Genomic DNA, 12,621 nt, shown 5'->3' with positions numbered 1-12,621 from the left:
CTCACCCCTGGCCTCACAACCCCAGCACAACCAGACCTGTAGGGGTGAAACTCGACTCTGGCTCTGCTAAGCCTAACCACATGCTCCTAGAAATGTGACTGCCTCCATTTTGTCACCCTGCCACAGCTCACCCTCTCGCTGATTTGAAATGAGTACTATGTTTACCCAGGAGAGTAATGAAAATTGCCATGACAATGCTTGTGGTTGCTTGGGAATGCAAGGAGCTAATTTTGCTCGAATAATAAGACACAGAGTCATCTGTTTCCCTCAGTAGAGCACTGAGGAGCTTATGCAGGTGAGAACAGGTAATCTTTGTGAGGGCATAATTGCAAAATATGACAATGCTCCTGCATCATTTCAGACTGGTGACTAATAAATAGCCCTAATGTGCTAATGGCTGGACTGTGATGCACTCACTCATTGTGCTGGATATCCATAGGAAAGCTGAACATCCCTGCCCCCTAGTTTCACCACCAAATGGAAAAAAGAAATCCCATAAAAAAGCCTAAAACTGTAGCCTGAAAATAACTCTACTGCACATCTTTGCCCAGGGCAAATTTTTCACTGGTGAGTAACAGCATTTTCACAATCCACCTTTTATGTTTATCTCTCTAATGCTAGGTAGTATGCCAAAGTTCATTTAAAGGAGACTACAGCTTTTGCTTTTGGAAATCTGGAGGAGAATAAGATAATTACAAAAAAATGAAACTTTCTGAGGGTTTTTCCTTCTCCATCACCCTCCCTCACAAAACCTGCAAAAAGCTTTGCTTTGCCAAAAAGCAAAAAAAGTGGCAAAGGCAGCAGACAGCCCTGAAAGCACTAGAAAAAGTTCACTACTTTGTTCCAGGTCTGCCCCAGCATCTCAGAACAAGCAGGAGAGCCAGTCCCAGCAGTGCAGTGCCTCCAGCGAGGGAGGCACAAGGACTGGGAGAGCAGCCAGCAAGGACGAGGACAGCGGTGATGGGTTCCTCTGTGCATGCAGGAGTTGCCAACCCGCTGCTCCGACATCCTAGAACTGCAGCATGTGTCTGCTGTGCTGATTGCATGAGGACTGATTTTGCTTTTGGTTTTTACAAATACAATTCAAATCCTTGGTTAACTTTTCCTAGCTCAGAAGTAGCAGTTCCCCTGGAAAGTTGAGAAAGTGTTATTTTTTGCCATCTTCTTCCATGGTTACGTACAAACACAAGCCCACCCTCCCTCCCTAGAATTTCTCTGCTACAGTCCAGTGTTTAGGCAGCTCACAGATAAGTCTGGGGCATTTCTGTGCTCAATTTCAGTCTCAAAATCAATTAGCCTTTAAAGGAGTTGGTAGGACTCAGTGAAGAGTCCTAGTGACTGAAGCTGCTCCCATGAATGAGATAGGCGGTTTCTCAGGGTTCAGAAGAAATCTCTCTCACTCTTAATTTTTTATTTTTATTTTTATTTTTTAGTATCTTGCACTTTTAGTAAGTGACAGTTTTGCAAATTGTTAGTAAAGAACTTAAATGTCTAATTAAATCTCGAGGATGTACAAGAGTTTGGAGAGCGTGATTGATGCCCACAAAGGTATGGCTGCCTAATGGAGTCGTCCTGACAGCAATTGCGAAAGCCCATTTAACGGCTGATGTCTTGTTGTGATCCATGTTGTCATTTTTTCATTACTGATTAAAATTAAAAATCTGCTTGGCAAATCCATTGTAAAAATTTCCTTCATGAAAATCGACGGGTACAAATTATTTTGTCAATCGCCTGGCAATCAAACTGTGACTGAAGACTGTTTCATGCCCATAGACTTTTTTTTTTTATTTTGCTTTTTGCTCGTGCCAATGAGTTTTCATAGCAAAGTTTTTAAGCGTAGGTGGCAGTCTTGGCAATGCTTTTTTTTTTTTCTTTTTTAAATAAATAAACCCACAGCTCTATATTTTAATAAAATGTTTTGTTTGTGTTGTCTTCCCATTCCCATTTGAAAGTAAATGGGAATGTTCCTGTCTCTGAAAGTCAGGCTATGCCACATAATTGTCTAATGCTGTGTAATGACAGGTGAATAATAGTAATAAAAGCCTTTATTAGGATAAAATCTGTTTTGAGAGTGGAAGTGTAAACAGTCTAAAATGTAAAACTGTAAAAAAGAAGAAAAAACAACTGAGCCTCACAACGCTATGTTTGCTATAGCAAGAACATATTTATGGCTGAATGACTTTCAGGGCTCTCAGCTTGGTGCTCTCTTGGCAGGCATCTCCTAAGGGTGAGCTAGGCTCCTGATTTGGTTTGGGCTGCAAGATGCTGGCAGCTCTTAAGAGAGCAGAGAAAATGGTGGTGTATAGTGGAAAGTCAGCCAGAAATCCTCATTTCTCTGTGAAATTGAAGACATGCTTTGTTCTGGCTGAAAACAAGTGGACAACTCAAGCACGAAGAAAAATGTTATTGTCCCATTAATAAAACTTTTCTCCCTCTTAATTGATATTTCTGCTTCTTATAATTGAGTCTCATTGCTGAGTATAAATCAAAGATGATAAAAATAGCTCTCCATAGCTGATATGTGTGCTGGTTTCAAGTTTGATCTCTGTTGCTGTTCATGCTTATCTAATCTAATCAATGTATCTTTTTTTTTTTGTTTGTTTTGTTTTGTTTTGTTTTCAGGCTCTTATTGTTTTGAATAATTCTTATTTCAGAGAAGAATTTCAGAAGAAAAAAGGAATGTTTTGCTTAAATTGCTGAGTTGTTTCTTTACTGTTGTCTTTGAATTAAAATGTGGAAATATACTCTATGCCTTATAGCTTCCTTCTAAGTTCCTCTGGAAATAGAGTGCATTGTTCATTGTTCAGTGCAGGATGAGTAAAAGTGTTCAAAATCCTTTTTCTCCTTGTTTTAAGTTTATTACAAAGTTCATCATGTTTTGAACATGAGAATTTTTTTAGCAACTTTCTCAGGGTCTTGAAATATTTAGAACAGACTAAAGAGCTTTCAAGCAACTTTACAGCAAACACATTTATATTGATATGAAATGGTTTACAGAATTTAATGTGAAGACCTTGTCTGCTTGTGGCAATGTGTGTACATATGATAAAGCTTTTCTGAAACTGGCACATCCAACCCCACAGCTGGTGGGAAATAATTACTGGGGCCAATGGTATCCTGGGGTACATTAAGAAGAGCATGACCAGCAGATTTAGGGAGGTGATCCTCCCCCTCTACTCTGTGCAGATGAGGCCTCATTTTGAATACTATGTCCAGTTCTGGGCTCCCTGGTTCAAAAGAGACATGAACCTTCTAGAAGGAGTCCAGCAGAGGGCCACAAAGCTGATAAAGGGTGCGGAGCATCTCCTGAGTGAGGAAAGATTGAGTAACCCGGGTCTGTTCAGCCTAGGAAAAAAAAAGGAAACTGAGGGGGGATCTGGTCAATGTTTATATATATCTAAAGGGAAGTGGGAGGCAAATAGATGAGGTCAGGCTCTTCTCAGTGTGATGTGCTAGGACAAGGAGCAATGGCCTAAAATTTGTATGTATGAAGTTCCACGCTAACATGCGGAAGAACTTCTTTACAGTAAGGGTGAAAGAGCACTGGAACAAGTTGTCCAGAGAGGTTGTGGACTCTCCTTTTATGGAGATGTTCAAGATTCACCTGGATGCCTACCTGTGTGATCTTTTGCAGGGTACCTGCTTTAGCTGGGGGTTGGATTCAGGGATCTCTTGAGGTCCCTTCCAAGCCTTGCAATTCTGTGATTCTGTGATCTGGTGGCCCAAGTCTCAGGGCAAAAGACCCTTAGGTGCTGTGGGAAGTGTGTTTCGGTGGTTAGTACCTGGAACTGGCAACTTTCTAGTGCTACTTAATATTGACTGTAACAGTATTAGTAAGAACAGTATGTGTGTATATATATATATATATATGTATTTAGTGCTAATTTCCAGAATAAAAGGTTTAGTTTGAAATTTCCTTTAAAGAGCTGTAAAACAAAATGCTTTCAATGAGGTATTGTGTGTCCATCTGCCCAAGACTTGTCAGAACACCCTTCTGCAGCAAGCTGGATGTTGGATATTGGGAATTGGATAGTAGGAAAAATTTCTCCTCATAAAGAGTGGTGAGATACTGGCACAGGCTGCCCAGGGAGGTGCTGGGGTCACCATCCCTGGAGGTGTTCAAAGAGGTGGGGAAACGTGGCACTGAGAAACACAGTTAGTGGGCACAGTGGGGATGGTTGGGGTTGGACAAGATGATCTTAGTGGTCTTTTCCAACCTCAGTGATTCTGTGATTCTATGAGCACAGCCCAGTTCTGAGCTCCCCTCTGGACAGCACTTGCAGAACTGATGACCTTTGCCCACACATGCTCTTCCTTTAACTATGAATTTCCCCAATTTTTCTAGCTGGGAAAGGTAGATCTGAGTTATTGCAGCCTTTTTCTGGTAACCTTGCACACTGAAATGGTATGCTGAGTTGATATGCTGGCAGTACAATTGGACTACTGCTGCTCTCCAAACAATTGCACAGGATTTTTGCTGCTTCGTCGGTTATTGTTTGTGGCATGAGTAATAAGTGAAAACAATGGCTTGAATAGAATAAGGAAACAAACAAAATAACAATGCAAAGACCAAAACAACAACAGCAAAAAAATAACACACAAAAAAAACCCCCAAAAACCTAATCAAGTTTACATGTTTTTAATAATGTTAATGTGATTGAGAGAAAGGCCAAAGAATTTTAGCCATGTGGGATATGTCACTCTTTATTTCTGCCTTTGAGGCAAAAGCAAAGGAAAAGGCTTAATTGTTTGAGCTTGGAGCAGAGTGTCAAACTCATTTTATGAAAGGTTATTATTTATTTTACAGTAGTGCCCCAAATGTGCCAGCTGCTACATAAAAATCCTGGGAAACATATTTTTTTCCCTGGGGACCTTCTGTAAGGCTGTCTGCAGGCTTTGAGCCTGAGGCTTAGGCCCATTCAAAATGTGTCTAAAATGAGAACTTCCCCATTCTGCTGTCATATCAGGCCTCCACTATAGGGTAAAATCTTGGTGCATATTATCCTTCATCTCATGGTCTTTCTTCCATGGAAAGGAAAGAGGGAATGTGGGTTTTGAGGTACACTGGGATGTCTGGATGTCAAAAGTCCTCTGGTATGCCATGGTGCACCTTGGCTGCGGAAGTTGGACATAGTGGGATGTAGGAGTATAAAATTGAATTCTGGACTGCTAAATCCAACAATGTAATTCACAGAACCTCTCACATAGCCTCTTACCTTTTTTAATTTTCTGCTAACTATATTAGAATGACAACAAAGCTCAGTAATAGTGACAACTTTGTAGGACTGAACTTCTATGTCTCGCTCGTATCTGAGATGCTCGACAGTTCTCTGGAGGGCAACATGGGCAAGGCTATAAATGATCAAACATGCCTTGGGATTGGACTCATCTTTATATACACAGATTCCTTTTTAACTTGCTTCACTGGTTGGGTTTAAGTTGTTACTTAAGCTTGCAATGAAATTCATTTCAGGGAGTGTTTGCCATTATTCTTGGTAAAAATAATGAGAGATTCAATGTCCACATTCTTCACAAAGTATTACTGTGTCATCTGACTGAAGAGATGTTTGGGTTAGCATTGTGACATGCCAGAGTTCTATTTTAATAAATGTTGTTTAATCAGAAATGTCTGATTCACGAAAACAATATTGTTTGCAGAAGAGAGCTTGTTTCAGTGTATTTTTCGGAAGACTCACTTTTTATGTGTGTGTGAAAATGTTAAGCAAACATAGTTTGAAAGGAAGAATGTCTATCTTCTCTCTCTGAAATAGCTTTTGTTTGAAATGTATACACACACTATAGATGTTATATGGAATAATGTAGCATATATAATACATGTGCACAGACTGGAAGGTATATATATATTACATGTTAAGTCACTATACATTTGTATATCTATAGAAGGCTGAATGTTTCTAAAAAACACTCATAATTTTAAGAATTGTGTATTCATGGTTTAAACTAGAAGCTGCATGGTGTCCAAAATTGGAGGGGGAAAGGGAGGGGGGGGGGGGAATAAGGTGGATTATATGTATCTTTCCATATGCCTGGATTCCCTTTATGAATAGATAAGACCCTGTCATAAATATTAGTGAACCTAATCTAAAATAATTTCAAGTGGCATTATATTATGTCTTTCTTCTTATAATCCAATCAGATAATGATTATAAGGACATTCACTTTTCCTTTTTTTTTTTTTTTTTTTTTTCTTCCAAACACAAATGACCAAGTTAGGAACCTGGGTTCTCTAAAGAGTCAGGCACACATAGGCTCCTCTGGTGAGTGATGGAAAGAAAACAGGCTTATACTCTTCACCTTCCAGAAGATGCTACATCTAGCTCAACTTCTTAACTTGTGGTCCTACATTTAGTTGTGATACATCCAATCATGGAATCATTGAGGTTGGAAAAGACCACTAAGATCACCTAGTCCAACACCAACCCATCACCGCCATGTCCTAAGCCATGCTCCTCTATGCCACATCTACTATTTTCCTGAAAACCACTATGGACTGTACACCACTGTTGGGAAACCAAATTTACTCAGGAATTAAAAAATTATGTTGTCGTGGCTTTGCTTCCTTATTACCTGAGCTAACAGCACTGGGGTGATAGGTACATCTATAGCATCTTCTGATTTCAGTACAGAGATAACCCTTATGCTCAGGAATCAATGTGTGGCATATGTATGACATACATATCATGTATTTCAACTTTTGCCCTAGAGTGTGTTAGTGATTGTGTGTGCTACGTACATTACTATTTATTAAATTAATTATAATTCATTCTTAGATTAGACAGTATACAGTGATTTCCATCAGTTAGGTGTCACATAATAAGTTTTGAATAACATAATATTTCATAGTGAGCCAATTCCAGAAGATATTTACCTTTCAGACATGTTACATTTAAAAGTTCTGTGTTGCTGGGATGAGAGTCTAGATTGAGCACAGTTTAAAAAGAGAAACCTTGTATTTGAAAGGTAATGACTAGGATATAGGAGAGCAAATATTTTCTCTAATGATTAACTTCATTCAAAAAAGTAATGCCATAGAAAAAATGCTAGAGATAAAACAGCATGCTTTTATATTTTTCCCCAACAGTTGCAGGAATTTCTCTATTATGTTTAAAATCTGAAAGCTAATGAGACAACTACCACTTACAAACACAGCTATTATGTAATTTAGAAGCATGTATGATACAGCTTTTTAATTACCTCCAGGGACACACTATAGCTCATAAATCTAAAATGTCACTAGTTTTCACATTTGTAAAGTACATGATTACTCCCAGGAAAAAAAGGTTTTGAAAAAGAAAATAAATTTTGAGGTGTTTGGAAATAGAGGAATTCCTCTAAGTGTGAACTGCTACAACTGAGGTCAGAAACTGCACCCTTACACTTTTGAGAGCTAGTAGGTTAATGCCTGATTACACATCCACTGACAAGTGTTTCGATCCTTTGTGTGTTCCTCTTTTGAGAGATATCTTAGCCTATACAATTTTTCTATTTAAATCACTTGGATAATTTTTAAGTTGCAAGACAGCAGATAAAAAAAATAAAACCAAAAAACAAAACAAGAAAGAAGAAAAAAAGAAAAAAAGAAAAAAGGAGGCAGAAATCTGTGGTTTCACACTGGAATTTTTTGTGGTCCTAAACTTCAAAACTAACTTTGACTTAAGCAGTGCAATTTTGCATAATATAAGCTATTGTCTCTTCCTGACCACTTCCCACCCCTCATGTTTTCGGCCTTAGGTTTCATTTCTGGTTAAAGTAAACGTAAAATGAAATCAGGCTGAAACTACATTATACTTTGTGAAAACATCATGTTTCAAAAATTCCTATCAAGATTTATTGAAATTACATGAGCATCCCTTAAAATTAAGCTCGAGAGGCCTTGGACTCACCTCAGCATTTCTTTCCTTTTGACATAACACCATTGTATTAGCAACTCTCCAAAGAACTGAATGGGGGAGGTAGGAGATTTTGTTGACCTGTGTGAAAAACTTAGAAGTCTCATAACACTGTATTAACTTGCTCAGAGGAGGCCATGCTCATTTATTTTGTAATTCACAGGTTCACTTCAGTGCTCTAAGACAAATCCTACAGCATCTACAACAGCTCTATGGAGGCAGAAATTCTTGTGGAATATATTTAACAGTAAGGATCAAAAATTGTTTCATTGTCTGTGATGTATCTTAAATTCCATTAGTTTTTATGGTATTGCCATTCATCTTATTATGGTTAAAATATCATATTCCATTTGAAGAACTGGCATTCAACCTTAACATTTGGCAACACTGGAGATTTAGCTTTAGATCCTTCAGCTTGAAAGTAACTCTTCAATGTATTTCAAAAATAATAGAAAGCTGGACATCAAGTACATATGAATCCCATGAAATCTGTGGTTCAGAAATGTTTTGGTACGTTCCAGGAATTAAAAACTTTGTTTTGTTGACTTACAAGACACAGCACTTATGAAAAAAGACTATAGAATTTTCATTAAGGCAAACAAATAAATTAATTGAAAAGTCATTTTATATTTTGCTTGTGTGAGAGTGGAGCTGGGTTTTGTTAACACAGCAATGTGCATTTCAAATAGTACTTTGAAAAGCTGGGATAGAAAGAAAGCACTGTAATTAATTAGGGGTTGTTTTTTTTTTTTTTTTTTTTTTTTTTTTTTTTCCACATTCACATCTTTGTCCATTTTCTCAATGGGAATATTTAGCACTCCAATTCAGTTTATGTGCTGTAGCGGGTAAGTGACATGACAGATTGTTGTGGTCTGCAGGGCCAAAAGCTGCTTTTTGAAAAATCAAAATGAAATGAGTTTGAAGGGTAGTGTAGACAAAATTGCACTTGTGTGAAGCCATGACACTGTGAATCTTAGCAAGGTCCAGCTCCTCTTGCCAAGATGCCTAACCTGAGTGCCCCCACAGCACTGCAGTTTCTATCACTGACACACCCAGCTCAGAACTCCAAGTTAAGAAACGTTGCACACATATGCAATTCTATACACATATGGACATATGCAGAAATAGTGTATGATGTCCATGACACACTTCACAAAAAATACATGAAAAGAATGTTATTAAACGTCACTGAGCCCTCAGGAAACAGAGTGGATTTAAATTTTCCATTGAAACTGGAAGTTGGCATCATGTTAGCAGGCTTAAAATACTGATCATTAGCCATTTTAATTACATGAACAGAAATGTTTGAAAGAAAAATATAAATAGAGAATCTACCTTTCCTATAAGACTCTGTGGAATGAGTCAAGGTTCCATAGTGAGAAAATCTTTTCTCTGTAGGAGCCTTGAGTCTCAAATCCAACCTGCTGGACAATTGTATGCGCTCCTCACAGGCGAAGTGGGAGACTCTGTAGTAAGCACTGAGCTGAGCAAAATAAATAACAGCAGTAAATAGGAGAGAAGCTGATGTTGGATGCTGCTTGTCTCCTTCCCAGTTCACCTAAAAAGCATTTTCTTTCCTTAAGCTAAGTAAAAACAAAGATCTGTTTTGTTGGTGACCCACGTGGAGTGGAAGACAGAAATCAGAATGACCCACAGGAAATAATAACAGCAAGAAACAAACAATGTGGAAGTGATGGAAATAATTTTTCATCAATTTATCACTCTGCAAATCTGAAGATACCTCCGGTAGGCAGATAAAAAACACCTCCCTAGCTGAAAAACTAGTCCTGCGCCAAGTTTCACAGTCTAACTGCAAGTAATGGTGGTATTTTAGTTCTCCAATAAAGCTGCCAGAAGGCTTTTCAACATGGAATATGTTAGACAGCCTAAATATAGGAGTCATTGCCACTTTCTCTGTAATAGCTTGCTCTAATCCTGACACACTCATATGTATATGTGTATTTCAGATTACATCCTTGTGGGAACTTTTTCAGATGGACATAGCTGTTCATATTGTACCTTAATAATTTACATTACGTTTCAGTACGATCACTGAAAATACACTACTAATTTTACATGTAAGTGGTTGGCACAGAGAAGTTATTGCAACTGCAGCCTAGCAGTAACTTCGGTTCCCTGATTCTCAGTAAATTTTCTCTTTTTATATATTCAAGAATGAGTGTTTTCAAGGTTATGAACACTCCACCAATTTTTGCGTTTCTACTCTAGAATGACATGCTACATGAAAGCAGCCTGATGAGGGACTGTGTTGCAAGTGAAAGAATTTAAAAGAGAAGAGAAAGGCATAATTTCAGCAAGAGATTCATGACTTTTTAAAAGTATTTAAAAAAAAAATGAATTTGATTCTCCATAAAGGAACTGTTACATTCACTCTGTTGCCATTCCAAGTGATACAGAATTTTTTTTATATATCTTTTTTTGTCCTAATCTCTTTTGTGACGTTGTGTTGTATTGTTGACAAGAGGCTATCTTGGGGCCAGCAAGGGATAAGATGTTAATAAAATTCTTGTTTGCTGTTACAAAATCAAACAATTTAAGTGTAGTCTGAGGTTTCATGTCAAAATTATTGCTGGCTTCCCATTATATCAATCACAGTGAGAAAAACCTCTTAACCCCTTATGAAGGCACAAACAATAAATGACCCTGAAATCTATCATGATATAAAGAATTAGGTTTAGAAGGAAAGCTTTCACTTATTTATTTTTTTCTTTAGCAACATGGAGTCTTTTATGAGGAAGTAACTGCTTGTCAGGCCCTCAGATGAGAAATCAAAGATGACAATTTAAAGCTGATCGGAAAACTTTGACTTTTATCTCTCCCAAAAAAATAAATAAAGAAAAAATAAAATAAAAGGAGTCCCTTTCAAATCAAAATGCTAGAGTTCAATTTAGAATAGAAACAAATCAATTTGCTTCCACAATTTAAATTGAAGAGTTTTTAATTTTTCATTTTTAAAATTATTTATTTGTAATATCTGCCATAATGACAAAATGGAAGGGTAAAAGTTGATCAGAATTTGTATGGTTTTATTGAAGAGCATCATTCCAACCAGCTTTGAGATAAATTTCCATTCACGCTTAATCTGAAAATTTGTAGGAATATTTCTGTTATTCAGAAATAAAAAAGTAAGCACTTTTTTTCTCTCCTTTCCCAGAAAAGTCCAAGAAAAAAACAGTAGATTGACACATACCATAATCTCTAGAATTAAATGCTTTGTTGGGGTAAAATTAAAAATAGTTGAATCTATCTGGAGCAACTGATGTTACTGTAGCAGTCCAATCTCATTTTTCTTTATTTTAAAGAGAAATAAAAAACAAAAATAAGAAGCATAAATAAATAATGGTAATTGCAGAAAAAAGAACTTCCCTTTCCAATGCATGTTTTGTTAGCTGTTGAGTTCCCGGGAAACTACTACAATCACAACAGAGGGTCTTATGCAGAAAGAGACTTGGCAAAATTTTGCCAAGATCAGCCTTTTTAATGAACTGTGATAATTTTCATCTTTATTTACAATTCCTGGAAGTGATACAAAATGTGAATTTGCCTGGCCCCACTAACATTTCATTTTTTTAGACAGAGAAAAATGTAGTGTGGTCTGAATGCAAAATGATTGGGGTAGATGACCAAAAAATAATATTTACATTCCAAGTATGCCATAATATTCATTTAAGGCTTATGGAAATAGTGATGTCACCTGTTTTAAGCCCATCTAAAGGGGATATTGCAGATGTTGATATTGAACAACGTGACACTAGATACTGACATGACAGCAGCTGAATTGGTCAAGCTTGTTTCTTCCAGACTAGCTATCTCATTTACTTCAATTAAGCAACTGCCAATTAAATATTGATCAGAAAGAAATCTAACATCCATGTCACTAGAGTGAATCAAACAGTGTACATTCTGGTGATTTGAACTCTATATTTTCTCCTATTTCTAGATTCTCTGAGCTTGTTGTCATGCCAACTTGTGACTTCACCAAGTAGCTCAAGGACCCCTTAGCTAACCTACTTCAGTAATAAGTAGGCAAAATTGACCAGTTTCTACTAGCATTCTTCCTTCTTGTGACATTAAAAAAATTAATATAATGGGCTGAGCTGGACTTTCATAACCTTGGTTAACTGAGATTGCAATTCTCTGTGTAACAGTTGTCAAGTTACTCCAAGAGGTAGCAGCACTTCAAGGTCCTCTGAAATGAATGTGTTGTAGAGATGGTGAGGTTTGTACAAGAAACTAAAGAAGTTTTGGAAATAAATACTTATTTGATATTGGCAAATATTACTTGAGGCAAATCACTTAAATCTTGAAGTTGAAAGAAGTTTTCCTACATACTGACCTATTATAGAATTACAGAAATGTGTCTAGAACAAAAACACTAGTGTGTATCCAGAGTATTCTAAATATGGAACCTATTTTTGGGGATTTACTTTCAAACCTCAAAAGATTATTTGAAAATAAAAACAAGGGGGAAAAAAATCAGGGCCAAGTCCTGAAAAACTTCATTCACATAGATTTAATTTAAGTTAGGTGATATACCTGCATGAATAAAGTCTACTTTAAGACATACGGCTTTGCTGGAATTAATTTTAAATCTTTTCTTCACCTCTTTCCACTTCTCTCTGCTCTGCTCCTCTTCTCAAGATTTTTACTAGCCTTCTGAAAATTAAATAACAGAACTTTTTTTTTTTTT

Source organism: Centrocercus urophasianus, unplaced genomic scaffold (assembly GCF_019232065.1).
Source record: "Centrocercus urophasianus isolate 14NV4802_14NV808 unplaced genomic scaffold, USGS_Curo_1.0 seq_14, whole genome shotgun sequence".
NCBI classification, from domain to species: Eukaryota; Metazoa; Chordata; class Aves; order Galliformes; family Phasianidae; genus Centrocercus; species Centrocercus urophasianus.
The sequence above is the reverse complement of the archived record's forward strand: the minus strand, read 5'-3'. Positions refer to the sequence as shown.